This window comes from Megalobrama amblycephala, linkage group LG2 (assembly GCF_018812025.1).
Source record: "Megalobrama amblycephala isolate DHTTF-2021 linkage group LG2, ASM1881202v1, whole genome shotgun sequence".
NCBI classification, from domain to species: Eukaryota; Metazoa; Chordata; class Actinopteri; order Cypriniformes; family Xenocyprididae; genus Megalobrama; species Megalobrama amblycephala.
This window is the reverse complement of record NC_063045.1, coordinates 48,750,189-48,757,860: the sequence shown is the minus strand read 5'-3', so window position 1 is coordinate 48,757,860 and position 7,672 is coordinate 48,750,189. Positions and strand designations below refer to the sequence as shown.

The 7,672-nt window shown below is 35.8% G+C and overlaps 1 long non-coding RNA gene across 1 annotated transcript; it reads left to right on the top strand.

Moving 5' to 3' along the window:
- Window positions 1-3,089: 3,089 nt before the first annotated feature.
- LOC125262777 lies at window positions 3,090-6,116 on the top strand. Its single transcript, XR_007183605.1, has 3 exons — window positions 3,090-3,441; window positions 5,233-5,278; window positions 5,376-6,116. It is a non-coding gene; the product is annotated as an uncharacterized LOC125262777 (long non-coding RNA).
- Window positions 6,117-7,672: the final 1,556 nt, after the last annotated feature.

The following is a 7,672-nucleotide window of genomic DNA, read 5'->3' as shown; positions in this document are numbered from 1 at the left end:
GACAGTAAAACTGTAGAACTTTCTAATGATAAAACTTGTTATCTTTATTAATATTTTAGATAGTATCTAAGATAGATAGCTCCTGCTAACATAGTCACGTCGAGCTAGGCGGGCATGGTTTCAGCAACCAGTCACATCATAGGGCTCCAATCACGTCCAGCCTCTTTGCCCATTTTCAGTTATCCAGGAGTGACGTGCGGTGACGCGTTGCTAAGATGGCAGCGGCGTCATTTTCGCTTCAAAACTGCTCTTCGGAAATCTATGGGTGACTACGTCCATATTTTTTTACAGTCTAGCCATTGGCTGATGGACGCAACCATAGATATGGTTGTACGCTGTCCGCCATTTTCTCCGCGCTCGAGCAGCTGTAGCCACAACAATGTCTGGTAAGTAATTGAGATGTTTTGTTGTTGGATGTAAGAGTGAACATAACAGTCTTCATTTACCTACATCTGAGCCGCTAAACGCAGTGGATTAGTTTTATTTTTGAAGGGAATGCAATGCACCACATATGTAATATACACATGCGATTTCTGTAACGTTGCCTGCTATTTACAGACTTGACTGACTGTGTTCATGTGAACTGTGTGTGTTTTTGACAGAACCTTATGTGTATTTGACAGTTTAAACAAAACAAAAAAATGTGAAAGAGAAGTTACTCACGAGACTTGACGTTTGACAGCCAGCTGTGTGTGTGCGTGTGGTTCAGATAAGTGCACTCAGAAAAAGATCCATTAGATGTTTGAACTGATATAGCTTTAAAACGTGTGGAAATAATAAACTTTAATTTTGAAAGAAGACTGCTATCCGTGATATGAAAATCAAAACCAAGCAGATGTCTAGATAACATTTGGCAGAGAATCCTATTGAGGCAAGAACTGTGATCGTAGAGAGGGGGCGGGGCACAGCAGCTCATTTGCATTTAAAGGCACATGCACAAAAACAGCCAGTTCTTGACTGTAGTCAGAAATGGGTATTTACAACATGGATTTATAAGTGATCTGTGAGGTATTTTAAGCTGAAACTTCACAGACACATTCTGGGGACACCTGAGACTTAAATTACATCTTGTAAAAATGGGCATAATAGGTCCCCTTTAATTGTATATTTTACAGTGTGACTTTATTTCTTATTTTAAACTTTACCTCACAATTAGATGACAAAGAAGAGGTTATGAACACTGTTCAAGGGTCAACACTGTTACTGACTATATTATTATTGCATATATTGAATGTTTTTGCCAATAAAAGCCTTTAAAACATATTAAATGTTTATCATTTTTTTCCCGGTATATCATAGATATAGACTCACAATTCTGACTTTTTTTCTCGCAATTGCGAGTTTATATCTCATAATTCTGAATTCTTTTCACAGAATTGTGAGATATAAACTTGCAATTGTGGGTTATAAAGTCCAATTTTGAAGGGGAAAAAAATACATACTTTTCTTCTCAGAATAGCGAGTTCATATCTCACAATTCTGGTTTTATAACTCACAATTGCGAATTTATATCACACAACTGTGAGAAAAAAAGTCGCAGTGTGTTGTCTGATAAAAAGTCGCAATTACCCTTTTTATTTTTTATTCAGTGGCGGAAACAAGCTTCCATAGTATTTAGAAAAGGCATATGATTTATGCCTTTTAATGTGGCATTAAAGGGGTCATGAATTGAGAAATCAACTTTTCCTTGAGCTTTTGATATATAAGAGGTCATTGTACTATAAGAATATCCTGTAAGTTTTAGAACTGAAAACTTCCTTGTTAGTCCAATAAAAGCTTTTATTGACATCAGGCCCAGCCAATGACTCGTCCCGACTCATACTGTGCCTATCTGTGAAACGCTGTGAAACTTCATTATTGCAACGTTAGCCCTGCCCACTGGCATGTTAGTGAGATGACGAGGAGAGAAGAGAGATACAAGACTAAAAATAACATTATACCTATCAAAGTATCCTAATGCTAGGAATATGGTTATTTATTTTCAAAATTGTGAATGTCTCAGTTGAGCATTAGGCCTATTTATTTGTATTCAGTACATTTCACTGTGAATTCTTTGGTAAATCAATCACATTTTGGTGCAGGCTTTGCAAACAGACTTTTATGATATGGACTCGACAGTAATGCAACAAAGTGTAAGTAACTGTGTCAGTTCTAATACCTGATCTGATATGTAATGATTCATGTACAGTCAGATGTTCTTTGTCTATGTCTTTAGTAAATTAAACCAGTGACTAAACGGTCTACTTCATGTTGTTTCGCTTAGTAAGATAATCTGTTATTTAAATCTGTTAAATAATCTGTTATTTAAACAGTGATTAAATTATATATAGAAAGCAATCAAAGAACGCTCCCTTTACAGTGGCTTGAGCTGTCAATCAAAGTTTATCAGTTACTAGACTCGCACCAAAACTTCAGTTTTATTTAACGTATCTCTTAGTTAGTATCATGTTTGCACTGTTAGTTATGATGAAAGCATTCGTTAGTGTGCAGAAATTCAGTTTGAATGAGATCACTGCTTTCATGTGCTCAACAACATGTCTGTGATCGGTTACAATGTTCATCACTGCAACCTTTCATGCCATGATCTAAATATAATGCCATATATCTAAATGTAATGCTATAATCAAGACTTTTCATGATTAGTTAACCTTGAGAGCTATAATAGTAAAAATGTGATAAACGTTTTCGAGAGAGTAATACTTAGTTATTTCATATGCAAAAATGTTAGCCAATCACACTGAAGTCTCACAGCAGACACGCCCATTAAAACAGTGTTCAAATAAGAGGGCTAAAATCAGGGTAGGAAAAATGCTTTTTATTTCTAAATTACAACAATTTTTGATGTAAAAAGCTTACGTTATAAGTGCACCCCAGGAAATGTTACAAAACAATAAAACAAAGCAGTTCATGACCCCTTTAAAATGGTATGACATTTAATATTTCGTCCTGTGTGAGTTGAAATGCTTTGTTGCTGCTTGTGTAGTGCTGTATGTCTGTACATTTGTGTTTATGTATGTATGTGTGTGTTCATTTAAAGCTTGATAGCGCTATCCATGGAGAAACGGTTTTGGCCGAAATTAGCTATAACACTCTTACTTGCTGATGTAAAATCTGCCCTCACACACGCACACACACACACAGCACAGGCTAAGACATCTGCCAGCACACTAAAAATGAACAAGTCATTTCAGCGTGTCGAGCAAATTTCACACACATCCAAGGCCTCTCTCTGATCTTCTTAAATCACTGCTTGCCTACCGCTTCCTTAATAAACCCCCTTCTTTCATATCCGCAGTGTTTCTTGCTCCCCGTGACCCTTTCTGGAAGCTTCTTCTCTGCTCTGAAGTGCCGAGCATCATTGAAAAGGAAACGTGTCTAATTAAACATGACCTTATTTACATACCATAACAGAAAAAGGAAGGATTTTCACTCTTGGAAGAGGTGGAGAAAATTACTCTTGGTTTAAAAAAGAAAGACAATTAGATTCACATAAACAGTTCAGTAAATACAGCTACCTCTTAAAAAGTATATTGTAGCTTTTTGGACATACCATTTAATACCATTTTTGTTCCAAGCAACTGATTTATCCGTCTGTTTGCCTGTCTATCTATCTGTCATCTGACTCCCTGTCTGTCTGTCTGTCTTTCTTTCTTTCTTTCTTTCTTTCTTTCTTTCTTTCTTTCTTTCTTTCTTTCTTTCTTTCTTTCTTTCTTTCTGTCTGTCTGTCTGTCTGTCTGTCTATCTTTCGGTCTATCCGCCTGCCTGCCTGTCTGTCTGTCTGTCTGTCTGACTGATTGTCTATCTATCTATCTATCTATCTATCTATCTATCTATCTATCTATCTATCTATCTATCTATCTATCTATCTATCTATCTATCTATCTATCTATCTATCTATCTGTCTGTCTGTCTGTCTGTTTGTCTCTCTATCTATCTGTCTGTCTGTCTATCCGTCTGTCTGTCTATCTTTCTGTCTATCCGCCTGCCTGCCTGTCTGACTGACTGTCTATCTATCTGTCTGTTTGTCTCTCTGTCTGTCTATCTATCTATCCGTCTGTCTGTCTGTCTATCTTTCTGTCTATCCGCCTGTCTGTCTGTCTGTCTATCTTTCTGTCTATCCGCCTGTCTGTCTGTCTGTCTGTCTGTCTAATCTATCTATCTATCTATCTATCTATCTATCTATCTATCTATCTATCTATCTATCTATCTATCTATCTGTCTATCTATCTATCTATCTGTCTATCTGTCTGTCTGTCTGTCTGTCTGTTTGTCTGTCTGTCTGTTTGTTTGTCTCTCTGTCTGTCTGTCTGTCTGTCTGTCTGTTTGTCTGTCTGTCTGTTTGTTTGTCTCTCTGTCTGTCTGTCTGTCTGTCTGCCTGCTGTCTGTCTATCCGTCTGTCTGTCTGTCTATCTTTCTGTCTATCTGCCTGCCTGTCTGACTATCTATCTATCTATCTATCTATCTATCTATCTATCTATCTATCTATCTATCTATCTATCTATCTATCTATCTATCTATCTATCTATCTATCTGTCTGTCTGTTTGTCTCTCTGTCTATCTATCTATCTATCTATCTATCTATCTGTCTGTCTGTCTGTCTGTCTATCCATCTGTCTATCTTTCTGTCTCTCCGTCTGTCTGTCTATCTATCTATCTATCTATCTATCTATCTATCTATCTATCTGTCTGTCTGTCTGTCTGTCTGTCTGTTTGTCTCTCTGTCTATCTGTCTGTCTATCTGTCTATCCGTCTGTCTGTCTGTCTGTCTATCTGCCTGCCTGCCTGCCTGTCTGTCTGTCTATCTATCTGTCTGCCTATCTATCCATCTGTCTGTCTGTCTGACTGTCTGTCTATCTGCCTTTCATCTGTCTGTCTGTCTATCTATCTTTCTATCCGTCTGTCTATCTATCAGTTATCAGCCAGTCCATCCGTCCATCATTTTTATGGTGTTTAGTTGGTTTATTTTGTGATAAAACTGGCTGACTACAATATGTAAAATTATAACACTATATTATGTTATATTAAATACATTATACAGTGTGTATATATAAACCACTTAAACCCGATAAAAGGACATGCATATTGTAGAAAAAACATCACTATGATGGAAAGATTACAGTGTGAACATAGATTTTGTTTTTTCAAATGAAACATTTTTGATTCATTTATAGATCAATTGTGCATGGTTATTTTAACACTAAATGAGTGTCTGCCTTTATGTATCTTTTGCAGGACCTCTGCAGGCACAAAAGTGTGTTTTGTTCTCTTCTTTGTGAAGGTCAAATACTCTAATATTTAAAAACTTTATTTCATGTCATCTGGAGATTACAAGCTCTTGGGGAGCTTACGTTAAGTTTTTAAGTTTTTTTTTTCAGGCTTTCCTCTCATCTGCAGACAGATAGAGGGAGACAGAAGATGGTGGTTATCACTGGAGTCATGGGCCCTGATCAGAGGCAGGGTGCTGGGTCTTATCTTAATGAAGCTGTGCTTATCATGAGCTCGAGGTCACTGCTATCTGTCTGACCTCTGACTGCACCCTCTTTCTGTCAATTAACCCACTCACAAAAGTCTGTCTACCCTTTCACACTTACATACATACAGTTTCAATAAAAAGTTACTGTTCAGCTATTTTGATTGAAAAATGAAAAGGTTGAGACATCTATTTTACATGTGGTTTGCAAAGGAACTCTATTGCCCTCTGAACTCAAAGGCAGCGGGAGGCCCCAATTTTGCCCCTTAAATTTTCCTTTTCTTCTTTTGCTTTCAAACACATTTCTTTCCTGTAGAAATTCTTTTTTTTCTTTCTTTTTTTTGCAGTCTTCTTTTTGAACTTTTTTCTCTTTTCTTTCTTGCAAGCTTTCTTTCTTTCATGCTTCCATTATGTTATTATATATGTTACAGTTTTATTTTGGGTACAGCAAAGTTGATGATCTAAAAAAAACTTGGAAAAACAAGTTATGGGTGGGGTGGATAAAATGTTCAGGTTTAGATTGAGAACTGGGTCGCAATTTAGATTAGGGCCTACTTCTCACTATTAGCTAACTATTAACTACGACTTTTGCCTCAATAAACTCCTAATTACTGCTTATTAATAGTTAGGTAGTTGTTACATTTAGGTATTGGGTAGGATTAAGGGATGTAGACTATGGTCATGCAGAATAAGGCATTAATATGTGCTTTAAACAGTAAGTACTAATAAACAGTAAATATACTAGTAATATGCATGATAATAAGCAATAGTTAATAGTGAGAATTGGACCCTAAATTAAAGTGTTACCAAGAGCTGTTTTCCTATTATGAACTTTTAGAGGAAAATTGTGTTTAGAAGAAGTATTGTTGTATTTTGTAATTAATTATAAAATGTACATTTATAATTTTTACTCTATTTTTTGTGTTCTACTTCTTAAAATTGATTTGAATTTATTCGAATATTATGATTTATTTAGTTTTTTTAATTTATTCAAAAAAGAGAAAATCCTATAGACTTACACACTGTTCAAATGTTTGTGGTCAGTAAGAAGTCACTTGTACTCACCAAGGCTGCATTTATTTGATTTAAAAAAAAAAAAAATACAGTAAAAACAGTAATATTGTGACATTATTACAATTTTAAATACCCACTTTCTATGAATATATTTTAAAATGTAATTTATTCCTGTGATGTTAAAGCTGAATTTTCAACATCATTACTCCAGTCTTCTGTCACATGATCCTTCAGAAATCATTCTAATATACTGATTTGATGCTCAAGAAACATTTCTTATTATCAGTGTTGAAAACTGTTGTGCTGCTTAATATTTATTGCAGAAACAGTGATACATTTTCTTTGATGTATAGAAAGTTTAAAAGAACAGCATTTATTTGAAAATGGCCCCTTGTTAAAATGGTCCCAGGGTATAATATGAAAGATGGATGAAACTGAAGTATAGAGAGAAAGAGAGCTCTGTGTCTTTCTCCATTCGTCCTTCTAGACTTCTAGGCTTGGCCTGAGGGTTTGTGCCACTCTTGTCTGTACTTATACTGCAGTGCCACTTCCTTTAAAACTCAAGCCAAGCTGACAGTCAAAACCAACAAGGCCAAGATCAGGTCACAAGCTACTGCATTTTGTGTGTGTGTGTGTGTGTGTGTGTGTGTGTGTGCTTGTGTGTGTGTGCTTGTTTGTGTGTTTGAGGTGCCAATACGGTTGTTGAAGTGTTAGACAGGAAGCTTCCTGTTCTGTATTTCCACTAAGCACTCTCTTGTGTGCCATCAAGTGTTTCACAGGTGTAGTACCACTCGTCTGTGGTCTCGACAGGACATTTTAATTCAAATAACATTATGCAAAATACCAGGTCTGCTTTTATCATAATTAAATACTAGCAGACTGATGTATCTTTTGAACATTTTTTCAAATGAAGTTGTATTATCAGTTTGCAAAATATGATGACAATTTATTTTATCCTTCGGTATTTGATTGGAACATAAAAAGTAAATAATTATTTGATTATTGAAAACACATTGGTTACTCTGTAAAACATGTTAGCCCTTATTAAAGGATTAGTTCACCCAGAAATGAAAATTCTGTCATTTATTACTCACCCTCATGTCGTTCCAAACCCGTAAGACCTTCATTCATCTTCGGAACACAAATTAAGATATTTTTGATAAAATCCGATGGCTCATTGAGGCCTCC